Here is a 25,467-nt window from a genome sequence, read left to right as displayed (position 1 = left end):
TCCCCTTGGGGACAGATCAGGCCTGATTAGACACAGAGTACAAATAAAAGTGAACAACGTACGTGTGTAGGGCTTTTTGTCTTTGTTTTTCTTTATGAACAAAGCAGCATGCTGACTATGTCAGGAAGCAGTGTGGCATGCAGTGTGCATGCAGGCACTACCCTAGAGGAGAACTCCTTTTTTTTTTTTTCTTTTATTGAAGCATACTAGAAATATTTCTGAATTTGAATAACAGTTTTCATACTTGTTCATCTCATTCAAAAAAGTAACCCTCCATTTGGTGCACACAGCATTTTGACAGCTTTAAGGGATTTGCTTTTCAGGCTGAAAATAAAAATAAATAGCCCCGTACTCACAGTTTTGTTGTGCTGTGCAGGTCGCTGTTTCCTTCCGCAGACACCAGGAGAGTAGGAGGATGTCAAGGGTGCAGAATTCCAGTTTAATTCAGGATAAATGTGCAAATGTGCTTCTTGAAGTCGCCTGGAAGTCAGCCACTTGTGCTCAGACATCCCATTGCTGCTCTGCGTGCTATACTATCTGCAGTTCTGAATTGAACTAAATACTGCCCATGTGAAAGACAGGGGAAACACAGTCATGTGGGACACACAAATCCACTCTATTGGCTCTGAAGGCACAACTTCAGCATTCTTGCATTTCCACCATTGGTTAACAGTTCAAGCTGAAAGAGTCTAGGTCCTCCTAGTGAGTCCGTTTTCCCTTTATGTGTGGAAGAATGACTGTAGGATTTTACAGTGACAGGATTAGTTAAGAAAGGGACTGAAGTCATCCCTTTGACTGAAGCTGGTGGGTGGGGATTGGAAGCTGTGCTTTTCTCAAGTCGACATTTTTCCTTTTTTCTGCCCGTCTTCGGTAGATCAGGAAATGCTTGTAGTTAAACTTGGGCAGTGCAGGGAAACTGAAGTGACTTTCTCCAGGTTAGGTTCAGGGATAGAGACTTTAGAGTGAGACAGATTGTGCAATAATTTTATGGGAATTACTCTGTTTATTCTGGCTGGTTAAAGGGTAGTTATTTTCTCTTTTCTAGGTTTTTAAGCATGGAAAGAACTGTTTTAGAATCATCTAACTTGAGCATTTGCATCCCAAAAGCTAGGTAAATAAATCCAGCAGTTCCAAGACCTAGACTAGTAATTTATGTGGCAATAGAATTTTTTTTTTTTTTAAGTTATTTAATCTCTTGGGAATGTTATGATATAGTAATATTGTATTTACCACGATATATTCAAAGTACTCCATAAGAAGCAACAAAATTCGATAAATATTTGTAATTGCTGATATGATGTTTTGAGAATAATGAGACTATTAATATTAAATAAGAGGATAGAAAATTGAGTATTCCTTATTTTGGTGTACTGTCATGTGCCTGATTTAGTTATGCCAGCGTGAGCGGTAATTTGAAACGGTACTCAGTCATGTGTGACATACTTCTCCAATTAACCCTTATTAAAAAGACCTTTCTCAAATCCCACATGCATATTTCCCAGAGCCACAGAAAGCAGAGGTGTGACAGATTTGTCAGGCGCAGTGTTCGTTCTCTCTTAGCAGGTTTGTTTCCAGGGCTTTGACCAGTGCTGCTTAAGTACTCTAAATGTGTGGCTCCTGTTGGGGGACTGCTGAACTTAGGGTGCTAATGTAGCAGCCGAAGGGTTTAACTAGGCTTGGAAATTTTCCAGAATAACTGTTCTATGGTAGTTAATTCATTCATTATATGCCTCGGGAGTGCACGGGGCCAAGCACTGACAAGCTACATCGCGGGTGCTCATGCTGTGTACGCGCTCTTGTTGAACAGCTTATGCCTAGCTCTGGGTGCCAGGAGGCCTTTTTGTTTCTACCAGGCTGGCCTGTTCAGACCACCTTAACACAATGCATCTTTCTCTTTGGAGTTCATTCTCTTAAGCTATTTTTAGACTTTTATCATCACCTCGCTGACCAGCCTTGTCATCACTTAGTTGAACACCATCTTCCAGGTGTAGCTGCAAAGGATATGGGAATGCTCCTCTGCAGCCTGCCACCTGGTATTGCTGCAGAAAATCGATATGAGCTTGCTCAATATCTAAGCACAAAAAATACATATTTAAAAAAAAATCTACTCACACATCTGACAAGAAGGACTTCAGAAAAGATGCTACATGCAGAACGTGTTTTACTGCCAGCTAAGAAGGCCTACTGTAAAGCCTTCTATGCTTGTAAGTGCTAAGAAGATGCAGAGCATTTATTCTTCTTTAGCAGGCTTACTTTAAAAAATGCTCAGTAATAACATATAAAAGATGGGATTAATATTTTCTTTAATTGTTGGGTTTTGGATTTGTTAATCTTCATGAAGAAAGGCAATTGTCTGGTTTGGATAAAGCAAGGCTATAGCAGTAGCATCAAAACTTTCTCTCCTCCCTCCAAAAATGTTTTTTGTCTCCACTGGGCTTTCACATCTGGACTCCAGAACAGTGATGGGAGAGAATTGAAAACCCTGGGAGACATTTTCTTTTTTTCACAGTGCTGGTGGTCTTCATAATTTGGTTACTTTTTTTGTTGTCATTTAATTCAATTAAAGTGGGGAGAAATAGTAACAAAATAAACCTTACTCCAGAGAGTAGTTAAATCTTTGGTTTTAAGACCAGAACACAGTCTTGTGTTAAATATGTCTTTTTCATTAATGTTGATTCCTGGTTTTAAATGTTGGAAAGCTATTTAAAGAGAGCAAATAAACATATGAATTCATTTAATATTGTTTAGCTGTTTTCTGAAACGTTCCTGGGTGAATGTGGGGGAAATGTGTGGAATCAGAAGCAACGATTGTTTACCTGCACTTCTAAAGTCATGAGTTAAAGTCTTAGGTGATGCAAGCGGATGTGTTTGTGAATTAATACTTAGCATCAATATTGTCTTCAGGGAGAGAAATGCCTCTGTATATTCAAGGGACATTATGTTCCTCATATAATCTCCATTGAAAAGAAATCAAAACTAAGACTAAAGCTACATCAGTTTAATTCTCCTCGATTAACAAACTGCTGCTTCCTCCATCATTGGATACTGGAAAGGATTTCATAACTGTACGAGTCAAAGGATGAGAGCATGATAAAATTATCACAATATGGACAATAACATTGCTTTGTAAATACTCTTATTATTGCAGTGATGCTTATGTGAGACATGATGTTGCTGTATGAACGTGGCTGTCAGTCTGTAGACCATGCTGTCACTGTTACATGGTCCTCTGTGATTCCATCCTTTGACAGAATGGACTTGATACTTAATTAAACTTGTGTTAAAATTCCATTGAATCAGTAAGATGTAAGCATAGGCTTAACTCCTGCCTAATAGAGGTCTTGTTCCTAAGAATTTTCACAGTTCCCTGCATGGGAACTTCAGGAAAGAAAAAACTGAAGTAAGTTAGAAATGGTCATCACTGAAAGCTCTCTTTTTGATTCACTGGAATTATTAGAGAGCATATGGTGTGAGGGGAGAAAATAGAGTGGCCTTGATCCTCTCGTGTGGGGTGCATTCCCAAACTTCACAAAACAGCTTGTGATATCTGCTGTGTAAATCTGAGCACAGTGACTGTTGGCGGGAGGAAGCAATTTGCCCCTCAGCTGCTTTATCATGATGTGTGACACAGTTAGGCAAAAATCAAAACATCAGATAAATTTCTTTCAGAATTACTTTGAATAAAGGCACTTAGGCAGTGTGCTTGTTGATGTACTGTGTTATATAAATAGATACTTCAGAAAACATGGTAACTGTTTCCTCAGAAAATCAAATGCGGTACTATCACGTGTATGATGGTAGACTTCATGTTGCCCAGTGTTTATAAGCCTTTTTATTTTTCTTCCTGTGGAAAATGACTACACTTTATTGTATAGACTATGTCTTTGCTTGCAACTTTGCCAGAGAATACTAGCTGTTCTGTACACCTTTGCTTTTTATAATTCAGCAGTAGGTGGTATCTGCTAAAGTTTAAATCTTGTATTAGTCACTGCTGGTAAAATCCCTCACTGTGATGACTGTTGGTAATGCATGAGAAAAGAATAAATCAGTTGGGAAAAAAAGAAAAAAAAAAAAAGAGATTGGGAAGCGTGAAGAAGGGAAGAAGATAGAGGAGAAGCAAACTTTCTGGTAGTGGCAAGTGGGTAAGATACTAAAAGGCCATTTCACAGGGAGAAATTTCCAGAGCCTGGAAAACATACACACAACTCGTAGTGTGTGCATATATTCCAGAAATGGTTTTATATGCTAGTTAAGAGCAGCCTTAAGGTAGCATGAGGAGAGCTTCAAGTGCAGATGATACAGGAGAGCACTGAAGGATTGTTTGCTCTCATCTCCTGCACCAAGAGGGGTGAAACTTTCTTAAAAAGCTGTCTGAGGCAGTCATCTGTGCTGTATGTGAACCAGCTGGTCAGGCTGCAGTATCTCCTGCCTACAAAAAGGAAAAACAACAGTAAAGCTGTTGGTATCATAACTGTTGCGGGGGGGAATTTGTTGTCCTATTGATTTGTTTCATTGGTGGTACTGTTTGGAAAGATTTCTTTCTCATTCCATTCTCTCCCCTTTGGTATGTATGTAGATACTACGTAGATAAAAAACACAAGAGATACTGGGAAGATTTTCAGCAGGTGGAGTGGGAGCCGGTATCCCACTACTCCTGAAAGTCAGAGGAACTTATTCCTGTTTCCTCTATAGGCTTATAAATGTCCTCAGATTGAGTATGTTCTTGACCCATATGAAACTGATGCATACTTCAAGCTTTTAGATATTTCATGGTTACAAATCTGATTTTGGTTACAGGACTTTTGGTCAGGAATTCAGATCTCATCAGCATCTGATTCAGATGACCCGAGGGCATTAGGAAAAATCCAGAATTTTCAGCTGATCTATTCTAAAATTATTAGAAGATCTATGCAGTGACAATTAAAACAATCTGATAACAACTGTATTTGTAGGGCAAAATTTGTAGCTAAAAGAATTTTCTGTAAACAGTGAGTTGATAACTGCAATGTTGTTCAGATGAAATTGGGTGATAGAAATGTTTGAGAACTTGGTTATATTCAAAGTGCCGCAGAATTATGATGTCCAACAAGATTTGATCAACAGAGTTAGAACCAACAGTGTTTTTAAGCTGATATATGTCAAGTTTAAGACACATGAAATACATGGCAACCTTTAAGGTTCCACTGAAGTGAAAGATACTTGCACAATATTTAGATCACATCTCCAGATTCCAGAAAGCCTGGTGATTTCTTTTAAATGATGCTTTCTTTTTTTTTCTTTTTTTTTTTTTTCCAGGAAGCTTCTCTGAATTTTTGGTAAATCCCATTTTTATACCTCTTTTCTAGTTGTTTTTGCCCATAAATCCTTTCAGTAGAGTCAAATTCTCTTCTATGTAATAATGTGAGCATGAAACAGCTGGTCTGATTTTCACTAAGAATGAGGGACTTAGATGGGGGCAGTCTGACTTGTTGACCATAAGGGGTCTTTCTTTCCTCAGAGTGCTCTAATGAGGCTGTGTAGTTCTTTCAGGTTTCAGGTAAGTTCTTTGATCTCCCATATAACATATAAGCATATAAACTTCATAAATTATGTTTAAAACTGTCAGTTTCTTATAGCGGTCTGCACCTGGCCCTTTACATTCTCATTTCCATCTGCTGTAAGGTATTCTACTGGCTTAAAAATCTGAAATGTATCAACATTTTGTGCCAGAATTTAGTGAAGAATGATAGTACTTACCAGATCACATTTAAAATGCAGAAGTCTTTTATTGTAAAAGTTGTATGTGGTCTAATTTTGTAATTTTTTATTTAATATATCCTTCTCCTGGGATAAATCATCTCTATATTCACACAGGAAATAGATGAATGTGTAAGTATTTCACACTATATGTACCAAAATTAAATAGAGCAGCCACTCTCAGCACCTGCAGCACTGTCTGCAACAGAAGTGCAGGATTGTTGTGAAATTGCAGCAGCACAGGGAAACAAGTCATATGCAACTTCAAATTTTCAGTAAAATATATATTAGTTAAAATATAATAAAATTTGATCAAAATTATTGATTATTCTGGGAACCATATAATAAATCTTTGAGACTATTTTTTTAAATAGTTTTGATTTAAATGGATCTCCCATTTGGGAATTTGTTATTGTCTGACAATTTGTCAGACACTTTGTATTTGTTGTCTGACAATCTGTCTATTTCAGTCTTCTAGGGATAAAGGTAGTCGCTAGCTTGCCCCATTTCTCTTCCACTTTTGGGTGGTCCTAAACTGAGGTGGTTTCAAAAGAATATTTTTTTAAACCATCTGTCTTCCACATTCTACTTTTTAACTTTTTTTAACACTTCTTTTAGTCTTTTCTTAAGAGAAATTAATACTGCATAAAGGCAATGCTAATACTGTAGCTTTCCTTGCAAGAAGCCAGATCTGTTACTTTAAGGATATGCATTTTTTTCCTCTGGTAGCTTATGAAAATTTAAATTAAAAGGATTTAATAATTTAAGCAACATAGTTCAGTGAGTCAGTGTTGAAGAACAGAGAAGTTTGAAATTGCTAGCAAAACAAGAGACATTTCAGAGAATATAGCTTGATACTTTACTGCCTTAAGGCACTGATCCTCGCTAGGTGTGTGCAGGGTAGTAGAGATGCTTTCAGCAATAGATTATATTATAGAGTCAAATAGGACTGGTACTTAGCAATGACATTCTATCCTTAATTATATATTGGATTACGTATTCTATATTGATTAATGAATTTCTAATACTCTAAAGAGCAAAGAATTCTTTCAGCAAGAGGATTTTGATCTTGGGTAAAGAGCGAGATGGAGGCAGAGGGGAGGAAAGCAGGAGGGGGTGAAATCAATGCTAACCGCACTTGTTCAAATAATTGCAGTCACAAAAGTATGTTCACATATTTGTCTGATCCTTGTAGGGGAATAAAATCCTATCCTGTGCCCTCCTTAATGTCCTCATGCTTTAAGTAATATCTTTCAGTGTTTGTTTTTTTTGTATATAGTCATCATGATAGTATCTAAATATCCTAATACCACATCCCTTGCTCTGCTTCTCCTTTCTCTTCCTGCTGTTTAATTATGGACCTTGTTTGTGGTATATCACAATCTAAAGTAGAGATTTCTTCCGTGAGGGGCCTTGGCTGAGATCCTTAGTGAAATCAAGGAGGAGAGTGGGTTTCAGAGTCTCAAGTGGCATGAGGCTTTCACCCCTGCCTTTATTCAGGACACCTCTAGACAAAGGAAACAAGTATGAATGAAGTGCTTGAGTAATAAGCCAATTATTTCTTTTAATTAGGACATGTATAGGGAACTCTTAAACTAAAGAAAGGGTGGAATCTGCTGAATAAATTATTCACAGTAAATAGTTTGCCCAGCTCTAGTTCTGACAGAGATAAAGCTGCAGTGGCATCAAAGTGTTTTCTCATACAGGGTGTTGCTCTGACACAGATGTCAGACGACATATCAACATGAGGTGAACAGATGAGTCCAATTCCCTGCCTTGCTCAGCTGGGAAGATCGCCAAGGGTGGTCACATAGGCTCCAAGGACACTTTTAGAGCATCCTTTAACTGTAAAAGATAAATAAAACTGGCCAGGAGATGACTTCTGTAATACTTTAAATCTGCTTTGCAGAAATTACAAAGGAGACGCTACAAACAGCCTGGGAGCTATCTGTCACAGTGTGGTGGGGAGGTTCAGTGGGACCTTGTGGCCACCTTAAGACTGAGAAGAGACCTAAACATTTTAAACAGTTCTACTGGAAAAGTAGGTGTTGCTAAACAGGAGTTTAAAGTAGCTATGGTTAATTTTGTCAGTACTGGATTTATCTCTGTATACTTTGCTGATCTCCAGCGGGGCATCTTTGAGATTAGGTAACAATGATGAAAATCACTGAAGATTTCATGAATAGATGGTGATTTAAAACTCTTCTCTAGGGATGGTACCTTGACCATCTTTTTGGAAATTACAGGCTCCCATTTACCCATTCTAATTCCTGTACCACCTGCTGAGTACCTCTGTCTTCTTAGCCCATTTTCATAAAATCATTTATTTTCCATAAAATTGATGGCTTACTTAGGAAAAAACAAACCCACCGGACTAAAGATCCTTTAATTGCTTCCTTGTGACAGGCATCTAGGAAAGGACCTCATTCAGAATACCCATCCTGCAGGCAGGACTTTAGTAGAACCATTTAAATGCGTGCTGTGACAGCAGCCATGCCTACATGCAGAGCCTGATGTGGCAGCTGGGGTTGGCCAGCTCCAGCTCCACAGCCATGCAGGAAATTTCAGAATTCAGACTGCCTGCACCTCTAGCCATTGAGCTGTCGTTCATGGGTTTGAAAACATAACATTGATAAAGGCTAATTTTGGCTGAAATCATTTTGAAATCAACCAAATTTTACTTTGGGCAATAAAACAGACCTATAAAATTCAAACACACACAAATACAAAAACAAAAAAACAGACCTATAAAAATCAAACACACACAAATACAAAAACAAAAAAACAACAACAAAAAAAACCAAAACATTTATTATTTCACCCATTTCTTAAAACAAATACAAAATGAACATCAGTAGATTTTTTTTTGCTTTCTGTTCCTGCTTCTGTCAGACTTCATTACCTTTATAGTATTTGTCCTCCACGTAATGTTTGAAGACATATTTTAAAATCATTGTAATTTTGTATCAGATTTTTGGTAAGCCTTTCTCATCTTGTTTAAGAAATTCTGTAAAATGAAGTTATTATGCAGTTTGCAGTCCTGTACTGTACGGAAAATCCTCATTTTGGATTGACATATTTTCAGAAGAATAGCAATAGTTAATAGACATGAGATCTTGCTTAAATTTCTGTAGCTTTCCAATTCCAGCATTCTAAAACTTCTATAAATTAGTATCTTTCACAAAAACAGAATTATGCTGAAGATTAATTTTATCATACTGTTAAAAACTGTACATCAGAGACAAACAATTCATGTAGAAATATGTGCTTGTTCCTTTGAGAGAGGTGAATAGATAAACTGTCCAAGGTACAGGGAAATAGAGCATGGATAATGCGGGTTTGAGATATTCTGTTGCTTAAGTGATGCATTAAATCAATATTCTGCAAAGCTTTTTCTTGTTAAGTTATTTACTTGGCTGCTGTCACAATTCACCATTTAGGTCATCGTCTTTTCTAAAAAATGTATTTTCTTGTGGCCTAATTTAACTTTATCTCAATACTTCAAATCCTCAAGTAACGAAACTTCTTCAAATGCTAAAATTGTAGCACTGTATTAATGCTAATATTTACACTGAAATTCCTGACTTGGTTAACAGGATAGGAAAAAATAGACTTTCAAGTGAATGACTGTTTTATCTGCATAAAAATCTATTGCTACAGATGAAAAGCAGAAGGAATTAAAGGTGATGTTAATAATCTAATAAAAGGGAAAATACTTTAATAGGATCCTGAAGAAAGAATACTGAAAAGGCAAGCATTATCCAACTTTTTTGATTTTAAAGTATATCTGCATAAATGAAATCAAAGAGCTTCAGTACCCAGGAGGTATGCTGTTTGTCCAACAACACAGACACATCCTGGATCATGAATCACCTCTGTGATAAGATTTTACTGAGCTTAAGATAAGAAAAATCATTTTAAAACAAGCTACTTATACAATTAATTTTTCCTTTAATCAAGATTTAAAAGGGTAAGATTCTTCCTGTTGTAAACTGTCTTAATGGTCTGTCATCTATACAGTGCTGTCTGAGAAACACCGTTTACATAACATGTAATTAGTCACAGTGCCCACGTGTGTGCAGCTGATTCTGCACTTCAGTTTTAGGTGGTTTTGTATTTTTTCAAAGAATTCTTGAAGGAATTATGATTACAAGTGACAGCCACAGGGCTACGTGTTTAGTTTCTGTTTTATTTTCTGTTTTGTTTTGCTTCTTTCTAAGCAGTTTCTTGTAATTCTCATCTAGACGAAGAGCCAATGTTTCAAAAGAGAATTTCTCATCCTTGTTAGAGTATTTTAGAAATATGGATGCCCAAATAGTGAAGAAACTGTGAAGCTAATGCGTGGTGCTTGGGTTAAGGAGACTGCAAAGATTAGGATTAATTATTTACAAAGGCGAAAGAATTAAAATGGGTCATGAGGAAAAAAAAATGCAAAGTACTGAAGCTTATAGAGAGATTGGGATTGCCTGTGTTCCTTGTCTCTCACACAAGGGATGAGAGAGATCTTCAGACTAATCTGAAGGTAGAAAATGTTTTTTTTTTCTTTCTTTGAGAAAGGAAGTGCTTTTACACACCATGTCTGATTAAACTGGAATTCGCTGGCAAGATAAAGATAGACGAACTTCTGAATGACTGTATCTGTATGGGCTGCTTTGATGCCTTTGCGTTATTTTCTTCATTACATTGTCTCTTCATAATCACAATTTCATTCATCTTTTTTGTGATCCCTTTTCTTATGCATCTTTACCACTTTCTGGGAACTGAGCGCAAAATAAAACACTTACTGCTTTGCTTTTCTTCAAGTTGCAGAAGCTTTTAAAGAGAATACAGATAGGGCAGTGTGATTTTTCTCACCAGTAGTCTGATCTGATTGTCATGTGGTCACTTAGAAAATAAGAACAATTTGCTGAGGTATTATGGACAAAAATAATCTGTCTTGTTAATTTTGCTTAGATAAGAATAAGATATGCTCAGTGCATATCATTTTCCTAAAGAAAACCACCTTTTTTTCTCTTAGTATCAGATGAAAAAGAAAACAATATAGTTCTTGAAACTTAATTAATCAAATTTCAACTATGCAGTCATTGCACTCAGCAAATGTAAAAGTAAAAGAAATTAAAATTGTCTGTAGTTAATTAAGTTAGTTTCAAGATTAATAAGGTAATAAGAAATATTTATACACCTTACTGAATAATTAAAAGCGTACAGGAGGCATAACTTCAAAAAAAAAAAAAAAAAAAAGATTCCAACAGAAAAGAAAAACTCTGATTTTTTCACTTTTCTATCCTGTCCAGCTACCTGCGAGTGATTTTGTGAAAATATTGTATTGTATTTATATTGAATAATAGTGCACGTGATGAAAAGTAGTATGACTATCAAAAGTACTGAAGTCCATTCCCTAACCAGAAAAACAGTGAAGATGCATGAAGCAATAGACTTTGCAATCAAAGAAATTGTAGGGTAGGTAGTCTGGTTACTCAAAAATTAGAGTAAACTCTATCCCACGTCAGACCAAAAGGAAGTTGCTTTTAGTATGTTCTTAGTGGGGTAAAAGTATAAGAGGATGCTCTCACAGAGGTGGAACAAGGTACATCAAGGAAAAAAAAAAAGAAATAGCTGATCTGATGAGAACATGAAGTTCCAATGAACCAAAAGTTCACTAAATCCAAAAATGTAAAGTGCTGACCCCTTTTGACCTCAACAAGTTGTTAATTAGCAGAGGATTAACACCCTTTTCATGTGGTGGCAATCACTAGAAAATAATGTGCATGCATCAAAGAACTTGAGGGCCTAACAAAAGATTAAACACAAAGATTCTGTGGATTATAAATGTGGAACCTGAAAGGGGCATTGCACTGTCCAGTTGTCAATTTTGAACAAATGAGCAATACACTGGAAAATAAAATATTTGGGGAAAACCTAAACTGAACCAGAAATATTTTTAAAAGCTTAATTCTTTGCATGCACTTCTGGACTCAGCATTGTTAATTTTAGTAATTTACAGGACGAGTAGAGAAAAATCTGGACACATTTTAAAACACTGCAAGTTTTTTGAGAACTATTTTTCTTTTCCAAAAGTCCTTCAGCAAACTTTATTCCAGTTGTTAGTGGATGCAAAGTAGTTCAGGACTCTGCATAAAACCATGATCTGAAATTAATACTGTTAGATAGCAAACAGACAGGAGACTACCCTTGTTCTTCCCACTGCAAATCTGTGTCGGACTTGCAAAGCTTGATGAGCTTTGATTGAGCCTTGTGTCAGTGAACCCAGGAGGAGTGGAAGCAACCCGCAGTGCTGAGGGTGGCAGCGGGCCTTGGAGCAGGCTGTGCAGTGGCAGCAGGCAAGTAGCGCTTGGGGACCCTCACATGAGGGAGAGCTGACTGGGGGGCCCAAGTAGGGTAAGCTGGGCCACTAACTGGATCCCAGCAGTTGAAAGCTTAAGTCCAAAAGCATGTCTGTTTTGGCTAACTAGGATCAAAACCACACCAGCAGACACAAGCAGAAATAAGACAATTTTGAGACTTTTTCAACAACTGCAGCTTTGTAAATGTGTTTCTAATAGCTTTAAAAAGAATTCAGTTTCAATCAGATATGTATTGCTTTCTCTAAAAGGGTTGCTGCTTAATTCTAGGAATGTGACTAATATTCTGAATGTATCTGCTGGAAAAAATAATTGTTTTACTTTCAGGAGGCACACATTATCTCATAATTTACTTCTGGAATAGGGTCATAACTTTTCTTCTGATTGGACCCAAGAAGGGGTGTTGCAGAGCAGCCTGCTGTGTGCTGCTGTGCAGGTGACCAGCGCTGTGTCCCCCAGGGTTGCTCTGTACCGCAACCTGTGCTAGTGAGCCATACACCCCAGCTCAGTGGAAAAGGCGAGGGAACAGAAACTCTGTAAATGTTGCTAGGCAGTGTCAGCATTTCCCTGCTTTAATAATTACCAGAAACTTCTGCAGTAAGCTGGCCACCGGGGAAATGTATGCACAGCCCTGCTCTCTCCACAGCAATGAGTTGAGCATTTCTTTCTTGTTGTAGAGCCCTTCTTTTACTATCTAAATTCACTATCCCAACAAATAAGAAGACAGATGAGTATTAGAGTATTTCTTATTTGTTTTACTTCACTCACGTTTAATGTTATCTTACTGAAGTCCTTTTTCTTTTGTTCTTTCTGCATTTTTAATTTGGCATATTTAAGTCTTCATGATGGACAGATTGTGGAGTAATTTGTATCATGAATGGGGAGTAACGATGATTCCAACTGTGATTTTCAGTGCTGTATTCATAGCTGAAGGAGCACATCTTTTGACTCTCATGCTTAAGGTCAGTTTTCCCAGATAAACTGAGTGAATCAGACCTGGCAGTTTCTGAAAGATAATAAAACAGGAAGTTTTGCAATCTTTAGACTCATTCCTCAGCAAAGTCATAATTGAAACATAAAGACATTGTCTGTTGTGAATATGATCTCCTAATACTTATGATGAGTTCTGTATTTTCAAAGGGACTTTACATCGTTTTGCTCTGATGCAGACTAGCATGTGTGCTAATAGTATGTTTGTTTTGCCTCTTATCTGTTCAACTACTGAATGAGCATTTGAAGCATCATGCCGATGCATAGGTCAGCAGAAATATCCTATTGCCACGTCAGTCTGTTGATTTTTGAAACATAACCTGATTCAGCTTCAGACCTTACATGCTGCTAGATAGGAAAAATGAAAAGAATCTGTCTTCTTAAAAGCAGAAATTAACATAATGCACTGTAATCATATGTATCTGTATGAGAAGAAAGCTATTGGTAACCTAAGCATCTAATATATAAGTGAATAAGCATTAATTTAACTCCTATTTTTTCAGATAGTAGAAAGGTAATTCAAAATGTTTTGTCTGCCGCATCTAAAATTCTGACTGTCTAATTCTCCTTTATGGTTGATTCAGTATTCTGATGAAATATTGACTGTCAGTTATCTTCCTTCTTAATTAAATAAATGTTTTGACCAAAATTCTTAGAGGTTCACATTTAAATTATGCTTCTGCAAAAGTTCACACATGCAGCTTTGACGTTCGCTTTCTGCAAATGTTCATGCCAGCAGAGTTGATTATTTGGATGCTGTTGGAAAACATGTAAGATAAATGAGTACTGGTAAAAGGTGTTGCTATTTCAGGTCTAGGAAATGAACCTAGAAAGATAGCTACTCAACAATAGCTGTTTCTAGCTAAATCTGTATTACTGCATACCACATTAAGCATTCTACATTATCTAAGACTATGGTCTCATAAATACCTTAAACGATTCTAAATCACGCCTCACTGAAAAGCAGAATTGCCCTGTCTAGTAGAAATATTTAGCTGGTAATAGGAGAGGTAGGGCTTTTCATTTTCCTAACGTGGCTTCAAACTTGTGTAAACTAACCCTGAACTCCACCCTAACACATGATAAAGAGGGAAGGTAAGAACACAGCCATATAGATTCATTTTCATACAGTTTCCTACCACTTAAACTCTTAAGATGATGTTTTATCAGTTCTCAATTTTTCCTCAAGACTTGAAAAAAATAAGATTATTTTTGCTCTTCATAAATACTTTTTGTTGACCAGAGGTAAAATTCAGAAGCCCTTTCTGAAAATACTCCAGGCAAATGTATGAATTTAGAAAAGACTTTCATTCCTTGAACTAATTCCCCATTTCATTATTTACTTTTTGTTGTTCGTTCCTCTCTGTTAGCTAACTCACGTGAAGGTGAAGTTTGCTGCAGTAACTAAATCCACAATCACTGAGGCATCTACTTCTTAGGATTACTTAAAGATGGTGGCCACAAACGTCTCCATGCGTTCTCCTGACTTTCCTTTTTTTTCTTGAGCATTAGGTTAGATGTGCCAATTGTCTGAAACAATGTGTGCAGACAGGATGTTAAATGTTTTCCATAATCACTAAGGACACAGAGTAAAAGAATGAATATGTTTGCAGTAAATTATTCTGTGATATCCCAAGCCTGTCTTGTAAAGCTGTTCCACAGAATTCAATCATGGAATCACTATGAAATTCAGATTCAGTTCAATTACAAGACTAAATAAATAAAGAGCTTTTGGGGGCCACTGGTTTTTATAATTCTGCATTATTTTTCCCTATAAAGTAGTATGGAGCAAGCTAAAGACCTGACATCCTTGCTTTCCAGTAGTTGAGTTTTCCATGGAAAGCTCAGTGGATTAGCAGGATCTTGAACAGAAATAAAAATATGGTGGACATTTTGGTCTTGTTCTTATATTACTCCCGTGAATTCCAAATTTAGCCCCTGCTTAACACATGGTGGGAGCTATTCTCGTTATAATTTTCCTTAATGCTGTTCATATTCAAAGTCAGGCTAGCACTGTACATCCCATTTATCAGAAACTCAGTATGGAAAAGCCATATGGTGATCAAGGCTGGAATTATGCCCCAAGTTTCACACTAAATGCACTTATATGGTCTTATGGCTACTTACGCTTGGTGCCCATCTGTTAGGATGGCAGGGGGCCCACTGCTAAGTTGGCCAGACAATTGCCCTTGAGGATAGTTACCAGACAATGTTTGAGCTTCAGTGGACAACATAGCATTGGAAAGTCATCATTTTTACAAAAACTTGCTACTTAGACAAACTATCATCTTGCATGTGCTTATAAGTTCTACTTCACATAGAAAATATACGAAATAAAAATGTGATGATGGTGATTTATGTCCTTGTACTGGTGCAGGTTATATTGCAGTGAAGAGGTGGAAAAATCAATAAAACTGTTTCAAATCAGACTGCAATAGGTTAAAATTATTGAAGTTCATTAAACAGCGCCTTTCATATCAAATAAGAAACTAGCAAAGCAGTCTGATGTAATACCTCTGTAATGCATCTTTGCAAAGATGCAAACTGTAAATGTGCTTCATGAATGTATCTCAGGAAGTGAGCTTCAGAAAGAAAAGACTGTAAGATTCTAGTCAGTATGCTCCATTCAGAAGATGAATAGCTTTCTTTGCTAATTTCAAACAAGCAAAATATTTTGCTTCATTAAAAACCTAAGGAATTAAAGTATTACTTTGCAAACTAAGGATTTTTTTTTCAATCTAAACAAATTTGGACAAGGTATACAGTGTATGAAAGTAAATCTAAGGAGAGAAAAAGAAGATAATAAGGAATAAAGGGGATGAGCTTACATTACATAGCAAACGAATTTTGCAAGATATAAAAGGATTAAACTAAGAGAAGAGGAACTATGAATGGGCAGCATAGAAGGAGGTATCAGAAGCAGAGAGAGAAGCAAAAAGTCAAGGAGGTTGGTTTATTTTCATTACAAAAATCCATTGTGGTTAAAGCCTTAGGTATAGACTTGAAACACTGAAGTTAAAAGCAAACAGTTCTGACTCCAGGAAGGAGAGGGAAAACATAACCAGGAAAGAACATTGTCTAAGAGATGAAGAGGCTTTCGTGTGAAAGGGAGCTGGGAAAAGACAAGAAATTAAAAGCAGGTGGTTGCAACTGGAATTCAGCTCTTCCAATGACTTGGGTGGATTAGGCTGTAGTGGTTAATTTCTTAACACGGTGACAAAAGAAAACAAATTCTGCTGCTCTCAAGTCCTTTCTGGGTCTGGACCAGCTCTCTTGTATCTAAAATGTCTGTTTTGTGAGAATATTATCTTTCCCAATACAGATGATGGCTTATTTATTGCTTTAATAACATGCTCATATAACATGAGAACATAATAATAACATTCTCTGTCTCTGCAAAAGACCTTAAACTTCACATTTTTGTTTCAAAATTTAAGTCAATCAGAAATATTTGTTATTAAAAAATACCCAAAGACTGATATTGAGTTTTCTCAAAGGATCATCACAGTTTTTATGGAAATTGAATTGGAAAATATCTTTGAAGGTAAACGGACTGAATTAACGAAGAACACAGTTTGGTGATCAGAAAAAAATTCTCATGATGTAGAAAGTTGAATGCCACTTTTTGTACCTCCTCCATTACAGAAAATCCTGGTTTCCTACATGCCAGGCGAGTGCCTGTCTGGCTTTTCTGGAGGAAGTAGACTTCTTTTCCACTGTCTTGTTTTCATCTTGAAAGGAATTACTAGAGTAAAAATACTTAAGAGTGTGAAAAATTCCAGTATCACAAGATGAAGGGGCTGTTTTCTGTGAAGCTGTAACAAGGAATGAGAAAGTACTGACCCCAGGATGTGTTGTCCTGCTCCAGAAGGATCCATTAGGTGAAAGCAGTGACAGCTGTGTAGGCAAACTATCAGGTAGCAAGGAAGAAACTCCAATCTCTTCTGTGAAGATGTTAGTCACCAGTTTGAGCCTGTCCAGTCTGAAAGGGGCATTATCCCTTACTGAACTAGTTCGCTAAGTGTTTGAATTAGAATTGTCATTAGAAAATCTGATTTGTTTTTCTACTCTATTTCTTTCATTTCCTAAACAGATAAAATAATGCAAGGCTCTCACTCTTACATAGTCCAGGAGATTAGGTCAAATATGCTGAATGATAACGAATCCTCTCATGTAAAATGGTAATTTCACTTGGCATTATATTTTTGCAAGGACGCTTTATAAATAAGCTTGGTCATTTTGAGTGGGCATTATAGAATTCTGTAGCAATCATAACAGGATTAATAAGTTAAAAGTGAGACTTTATCTTCTTTAGTGTATCTTCTGGCTGTGTAGCATTCATAAAGAGAAATAATATAAATTCATATTGACTTTGCAGGAGGCTTTTCAGATGTGAGCAAAAAATGTGAATTTAATTTCAGCTTGGCCCAACATCTAAGATTAAACATGCAAAAACACAGAGTTGCGCAGATCATTCTGGGCCTGAACTCTAGCAAAAAAAAAAAGGCCTTTTAGGTTTCCCTGAAATAATTGAAACCCAGTACCTATTAGTAAACAGATGTAATTTAAAGAAAATAATTTCAGTTTTAACAGATGGGCCTTTCAAAACCAAGTATGTGAACCTAGTTTATTTTGAATGTTTTGTTCCTAGAGGGATGGCATTTTATTTAATCATCACAGTTCTTATTTGCATATTGTGTTTCATTTGTTTAATGACCACATTAATTAGAAGAAAAGACTGTCTTGCTGTACATGACATTTCAGTTTCTGAATGAGCCAGGACATGAGCTTCAGGGAAGTTGCATTAATTTGGTCTGTATAGAAATTAATAACAAGTGCTCTTCAAACTTTCCCCTCAAAAATAATAATTTGAATATTTATGCATTAGTAAAGGCCACTTCTGACCCATGGCCAAGACTTTATTTTGTTGGCTCATCCACAGGAAAATATTTTATGTTCACAATAAATTACAGTAGTGATTTCTGAAACATAAACATAGCATTCTGTTCTTACAAAATGCAGGTAAGAAAACTGTTTCTTTAAAAATACTGAATAATGATGACCTGAGAGGCTAATCTTGATCTTGTAACAGAAATGTCAAATATGGATGTCTAGAGAGTTCTAGATTAAAAAAAAAAAAACCCTGCTCAATGTACATCTAAAATGTTGGCTTGTGGATCATGTGACAACCAGAAGAAGCTAAGGAAGAATGATGTAATTCATAAGTTTTAAGGCCAGAAGAGCCCACATCAAATTTAATCCAGTCTACTTCTACTGAAAATACTTCCAAAACTCTATTTTAGAGAGAGAGAGAATCTTAAAGTGTAGATTTCATGAAGGAAAGGATCTGCTTCACTTGTTCTTGATTGTTTCAGTGATCATTCTGTCTTTTAGGAACAAGTGTTTTATCTGAGCTACCCATCCTGAAAGCCCAGCCCAACTCAAAAGAATGGGGAAAGAAAGTGGATGGGAGTGGAAATTAATAATAAACTCCAGGCCATTGAGATGAGGTCATGTGAAGTCCCAAGTCACTCTAGAAAAACACAAATCTTAGGGAAATGCACTCACACTTCAGTGCTGCAGTTGAGGAATTTCAGATGGGTGGTAGACTGGAGCTGAAAAAAAAAAAAATCAGCTTGGAACTGGAAAGGAAATTTCATCACATATACATCATTTCTAGGGGGTGGACTTCAAAACCTTAGAAGTTTTATTAGGCATTCTTGATAAGCAAAACATACTCAGAGAGCATAGCTTCAACAAGAAGCCTTAAGTACTATGTAAACCATGTTGACATAAAATATTTTTCTTTGAAGATACTGCAGTTTCATGGGTTCGTTTGGAGAAGAAAATCCTTTTCCACTCTGCATTGCCTAGAGTGCTTTATATGCTTGCAGACTGCATACCTTTTAAGATCAAGGAGAACTGTAGTTGTCCTTTTACCAATAGTTTTCTGATTGTTTGAATGGTGCTAGGACTAAGGATCCTGCCCTAAATTTTACAAAAATGTTAATTCCCAGGAAATATAGATTAAAAACCTCACCTTGAAAGTCAGTGAGATTAGTGCATGCAAATAAATTTAAAAAGCAATTATTTTTAGAAGCTAATTTTTAGTCATAGTTCTGATTTTTTCCATGGAGAAACTTCATGGCATCTGTCCTTCTATGATTTTTTTTTTTTTATATCTTCTTTCTGCTATTCACATTTACATGCTTAAGAGATTTTCCTACATTGACAGTGTTGTTCTCAGAAACACTTCAGAAAGCAATGATTTCATTTTCACTTTGACTTTCCATTTACAATTTATTTTTTATTGTGTTTTTTTTTCAACCTTATTTTCCTACCAGTTCAATGATTCTGGTCCTAATTGCAACTGAACCTGAATGTTTTGATTTCCAAGGGAGATAGTCTTACAGATACAGAGAGAATGATTTAAGATATGGCAATGAAGAAAACATTCACATTTTTACACTCTTCAGTGTACCTCCTTGTCCTTAATCTGAACAAAAAATATCCAAAACCTTATAATAATAATAATAATAATAATAAACAAAGCTATACCTTCTTTCATGTTCAACAGTAATTTCTCAAAATAAATGAGAGTAGGAATGAACCCTGAAGCATTAGGATTAGGTTTATTTGTCAGTAATAGTCCACCATGTGTACCTGATTCTACCTACACAAACAGCAGGAAGTGCATCAAGTTATGATAACTCAAATGAGGACAAAGTGTGATCTGTGGCTTCAAATATTTCCTGGGCAGCCAGCAGAGAAGCCCCAGCCATTTGCAGTCATCTGCTTCAGCCCTGAAGTCCATGATGTTGTATCTGCTTCTGAAACAGTTGCATATATTCCATTAACTTCACCTTTATGCACTTTTAAAAATCATTCTAAGATTCCCAATACTTTTCTTGCAGATAATTAAGCGGCTTACAAATCGTGTCTAATGAAACACCTGTATCAGGTTTTGCACCTATTCTTTCTAAGTTCCTTTTAATCTTAGAAAATGAAATATATTTCAGTAGCCATTCTGTTGTTAATGCAAATAGATAATGTTTCAGGGAGATGGGGCACCCCAGCAAATCTCCTTTTGTTCTTTTCTTCCTTGCATTTTGTTAATTTTTGAGTGCTGCTTGCGAAGCCTGGAGAGCAGAAAAGTCTTTTAAAAGCATGAAATAAATTCTGTTCAGTGAGTGGGTAATTGTTCAAGGTCATCTGTTCGTTGTCTTTGTCTTGATTGTTTGAATTAGTAGCTAATAATGGGGCGGAACTGTGAATGAATTATTATCCATAGGGCATATTTTGGGGAGTGTCAAGAAATATTACAGGGTAATTAAGGTTATCCAATAGCAAGGCTGTGTTACCAGCAGATGTCTAGTAATTACTACGTTTTAAAAGTATGGGGATTAAACTAAGATTATAGCTTTTATATTGTCTGTCTTTACAAATCATATTTGGAATTTATTCAGTTTATTCTGCTGCCCTTTTCCTTTTGTTCTGATTCTGTCACTTAAATTCCAACTTAAACACAGGCCTTTCCTGGTGAATTAAAATAAACATCAGCAGATGGTATGCAGCGCATGTGTATACAAAATAGCAGTGTGGTTATTGAATGCTATAGGGTAACTACAATGATAAATACTTACTGCTACTATTTGTTAACAAGTTCTGATTCTAGGACTGTTTAGGTCCTAAAATTGTCATGAGATGAGATGTTGGAAGTATTTTTTCAACAGCAACCTGGCGTTTAACTGAACATTTGTTGGATTTAATCTAATATGTTGCGATGACCATCTTCAGGCCAAACCATAAGTGTCAAGTTCAAAGTTCTGCTGTTATTACTGACCCTAAGCTGGCTTAGTGCTACCAGAGGCCAGGGAAGGGGAAGCATTTGTTCAGTCCCTGGTCAAGCAAATTTGATTTTAGCAGATGGACAGAAGGGAGATAATGTAATGGACAAGTATCTGCGGCATCTGGAATGTCTGGATTTAGCACAGTTGGCTGGCAGTGGGCTGGGGGGACTGCACGGAAGCTGTCTGTGCAAAAAGCGAGCGTCAGAGGTAAAGGAAACCTCACAGTAGAGAAGGTGATGACTCGGGAGAAAATGCTGTATGTTGAGGCTTTACCTGAAAAAGTTCCTACCTGAAAAATGGAGGAGAGATACTAAGCACTATTAACAGAAAAGAGGAATCTGGACGGCAGTGAGTGAAGGCTTTTGAGCAAGAGACCACATGCTTTCTGGTGCTTTTTGCTAACAGCAGTGTTGTTGTTGTTTTCCATTAGCAATCGTAAAAAAAAAAAAAAAAAAAAAAAAATTGCTTTGCAAACTGCAGGTATTTTTCTGAAGTCAAACTTTTTTTGTAAATAATTTTGGTTATACTTTTTCACTCCTTTGCACTCATTTTCATCTGACTGACATTAAGCATAGTAAATCATTTATTCATTTATTTACGTTGCAAACTGCTGGCAGTGCAGAAGGTGATTATGCAGAAGCACTGCAACTTTGAAAGTCTGACTTCTGTGCTAGTGACTGTTATTGGCATGTGGCTGACTGGCTAGCAGCAGGTGAATTAGCCTATGGGAAGTGCTGCTAGTTATCGTGGTTCAAGCCCCAGCTCACTCCAGCTGGCTTCTATAACCATTTTATGCCAATCACTGTGACACCAATTAATGCACATTCTGTAATTTCAGAACTTTTTAGCCTAACTAGGAGGAGTTCATTAACACTGCATGGACAACTTCTTTGCCTTTAAAATAAGTGTGGTAGATGTTATGTGTTTATGATTAAAGTGTGCTAGTTTTAAAATAATAATTATGTATTTGCATGCTTGAACAAAGAAGAGTGACTAACCTTCAGCAACCTCACACATCAACATGGGTAATTGGCTTACTGTGGACATATAGTACTAGGATGAAACTTTGTGATGTTACACCTCTATCAGACATAGTGCATAAGAATTGCCTTAGTTGCGTGTGAGATTTTATTCAAGTCAAAGTAATTCTGAATGATTTAAAATTACGGACCACTTCAAGTTTTTTATTTGACTAAAACCTCGTGGAAATTTCATTTGAAGAATTCATATCAAACCTAAAATATGCTCAGAATCAAAGTTAAAACTTTTGATTTTGAAAAAATGACTGTAATAAAAAAATATTTCTTCAATTAATTTTCATATCAGCAGATATATGACTGTCAATGTGTTAGCCCATATTGGAATTGACTCTTCACTTCTGATGTAGAAGAAAAACTGACAACATCAAAGGCAAGAAATGGGGAAGGGCAAAAACAGTGGGCAAAACATTCGGACTTTGTACAGTTGATGATAAAGTCAAATGTGAGACATCTGTGAATGGATCTGTTTGCATTTACTCTGAGTTTCAGTCCATATTCGTGCATATATGTTGCAACAGGATTTTTCTGTTTAGGTTTCCTGAGTTTATAAAAATGCAGGCCCCTCATCACATCAATTAAGAACTTCAATAGCTATCAGGCCCTCCAGTGAAATTCTGTAATGCCTCTCGTTTGTATTCCAAGTCATTGATTTCCATTCATTAACATGATAACTGGTAAAAGTTGATGTAAAATGCCCCTTGCTCTATAAAAGACATCAATCTTTCTTGCTTCCCCTGTTACTACCATACACATGTCTGAGCTGGAGCCTGTTTAAACTTAATGAGAGTATTTTTACTGACCTCATTGTGCTTTGGATGAAAATGGAAAACTGCTCAACTTTTCTTTTGGTGAGTTATGAGTTTTATTAAAAAAGAAAGAGAAAGAAAGACGGAAAGAAAGAAAGAGGAAGGAAGGAAAGAAGGTTGGCATTTTCTTTGATGAATTTAGTTATGAATACAGTAGTGAGGAAATAAAAAGTTCAAACACCTCATCTCACCTTTTGAACTATAAATTACCAGCAATTAAATTAGGAAAAAACATTGTCGTTTTTATAGCATCATTTTTTCATAGTTGGAAAAGATCTTAATGGAAAAGCTGGTATTTTACCCTAAAGCTTTTCTTTCAGTTCACTTTGTAATGAAACAAAACACTGATGATCATGTTTTCCTTTGCTGACTGAGTTTAATATTGCAGCAGTAATGCTTCCAATGAAGTCTCAGTAGTACCAGATATAACCAAAGGCAGTGAGTACACAGAGCACTGCATTGCTCCCTTCTGTGCTAATAGCCACCTTAGTTACTCCAAAGAAAAGCAGCCTCAAGTTCAGGACCCTCTCTTACACATGACAGTGGATAAAATAAGAACACTGTGGTTACAGGATAAATAATGGAGCAGCTAACCCATGAGACCTAGACAGTGTCAGTAAAGGTGGAAAATGCAACCTCAGTCTTGGTCTCCTTTTAGGACTTTTGCAGATTTTCACAACCTTAATCAACATGTGGCAAAGCCACAGTTTTTCATGCTTTTGGAAAATTGTATGCTTGTCTAAAACAGGGAACCTCCCACAGTAAAGGTGATGTTCAGTAACCTTCAACAAATTTGAGAAATACAAAAGTCCTCTTTTGTGATGAGACATCTTGTTGACACTTCAGCAACTGACCAAGAGACTGGAACAGGCTTAGTAGTAAAAGGCAGGTGAACTAGTGAGGTACGATAAGGACTGTGGAGAACATAACTATTTTAATCTGTGTGCATATATTTTATTGGCACAAGACTTCTTGATTTTCATGTTGATGCCGCTATGCTAAAGTATATGCTAAAAATATATATTTTAAAGCTACATTTTTGGGTGGATGATGACTAACGGCTTTGATTTAAATCTTAAGTATTTTAAGAATTGTCTTGTCAGACTTAAATTTTCTATGCAGAGTAATCAGTGAAATAGAATCTGTGCTCAACTATGGAAATAAATAGGATTGCTCACATAGAAGAGGCTAAACTTGTTGGTGTTTTAGTGCAATCATAGATAGGAATACTGTGCTGAAGCCCTTAGCTTGGCAAACTGTTCAGGACTGCAAATGAAGCCCTTCATGGTGAGCACAGCTCCTCAATGAACACATGTAGGCAGGCCATCCCCTTGGAAGCCCACTCCCTTGCCAGTTCCCATCTAGGCGGCTGCCACCCTGCTGGCATCCTAGGGGAATGAGAACTGGTGAGAAGACTGAGCAGGAGGTATCCAGAGTTCACCGTGAAGGAAAACGTAGTAGAACAGCTGATTTACTGCAGGAAAATAGCGACCTATTTGGAAAAGTAAAAATGTTCTTTCTTCTGGATTTACAAAGGCATTTTTACTTTGAAACTGGCCATAATCAACATACAGGTTAGCTAATTTGCAAATGAAATTAAGTATTTTATTAAGGTTTGCCCTAAGTCTATCTTTATTTACATTTCTGATCACTCTGATGAGAAATCTGCTTTTCACATAATTCCATTCCTGATTTCAGTGTGGAATCTGAGGCTGTAACAACTTCTTTGTGATCACAATTGTGAAAACTGCACAACATATGTGGCAATCCCCCATCTGACTCCAAAACTATCTGAACTCCAAGGCAAAACATCATGGTGTGAAAGCCTGTAACTTTAACTGCTTTTACTTTCAACACCTCTCAGTTTAGTAAATCTTAAATCTGAGGTATATTAAGTATTCTTGTGGACATTTGTTTTTTATCAATCAAGAATGCATGCTCCAACATAAAATCTTAAAAGTAGGGGAAATAGTTGACTGCAGTTTCTTCAAATCCCTTTTCTACTTTTCCATATATCTTTAAAAGCCTCCAGCATAAAGATTGCTTTCTTCTGTAATTGTTAGAGCTGAAGAAAGAAATAATTTGACGTTTATTTTTGATCTCGCAATATCCTCATCTGACTCTGGCTTTAACAAGAAAGATGGCTGGTGTTTATTTTCAACATGTTAAATCAAAAAGGAAATACAAGTGGTCACTTCTTGAAACATGATTTGCTGAACTCTTAAAAGAAAAGGGTAATTTAAAAGGGTATCCTGTGACAGGAAATGACAAGGTACCTTCACTAGGGCAGAGGCTGGGCTGCGGTGCTTGGAGCAGTATATGGCTGTTAACTTAGGAAAGAGACGCTTGCACAGGAAAAACAATACTTTGTTTAAGTCACCAGACAGCCTGAGGATTTGGGGAGGAGTCTGGGAGGGTTTGAGGGCTTACACTAAAAAAGCCAGAGTCATCAGGCTTTAAAATAGCATGTGTGGCCTTGTTCAGTGAAAATAAGGAGTCATGCGTCTATAAAAAGCAAAGTAAACTACTGGTTGACTGCCTCTTTTATGCTGTATGCATCTTTGAAGGTTAAATTTGTTATTTTAGAAAAGCATATGGTAAGTTTGAAAAGAAAACTCAGGTTGTTTTTGCACTAGTTTTTTATTATGTGAAATGAAAAGCCCTCTTGCACTGAAGTGAAAAT

At 36.5% G+C, this 25,467-nt stretch overlaps 2 long non-coding RNA genes across 6 annotated transcripts in view; one reads left to right on the top strand and one right to left on the bottom strand.

Moving 5' to 3' along the window:
- Positions 1–532, bottom strand: part of LOC121113415 — a 63,716-nt gene extending 63,184 nt beyond the window's left edge. For all 4 annotated transcript variants that reach the window (XR_005861851.2, XR_005861850.2, XR_005861853.2 and 1 more), the window contains exon 1: positions 357–532. This is a non-coding gene — a long non-coding RNA (uncharacterized LOC121113415). The remainder of the gene's footprint in view (positions 1–356) is intronic.
- Positions 1–25,467, top strand: part of LOC107053920 — a 265,589-nt gene that overhangs the window by 82,221 nt on the left and 157,901 nt on the right. The gene's annotated exons all lie outside the window — the stretch shown is intronic.

The sequence above is a fragment of the Gallus gallus genome, chromosome 8, assembly GCF_016699485.2.
Source record: "Gallus gallus isolate bGalGal1 chromosome 8, bGalGal1.mat.broiler.GRCg7b, whole genome shotgun sequence".
Classification (NCBI taxonomy): Eukaryota; Metazoa; Chordata; class Aves; order Galliformes; family Phasianidae; genus Gallus; species Gallus gallus.
This window is presented reverse-complemented; position numbering and strand designations above follow the sequence as displayed.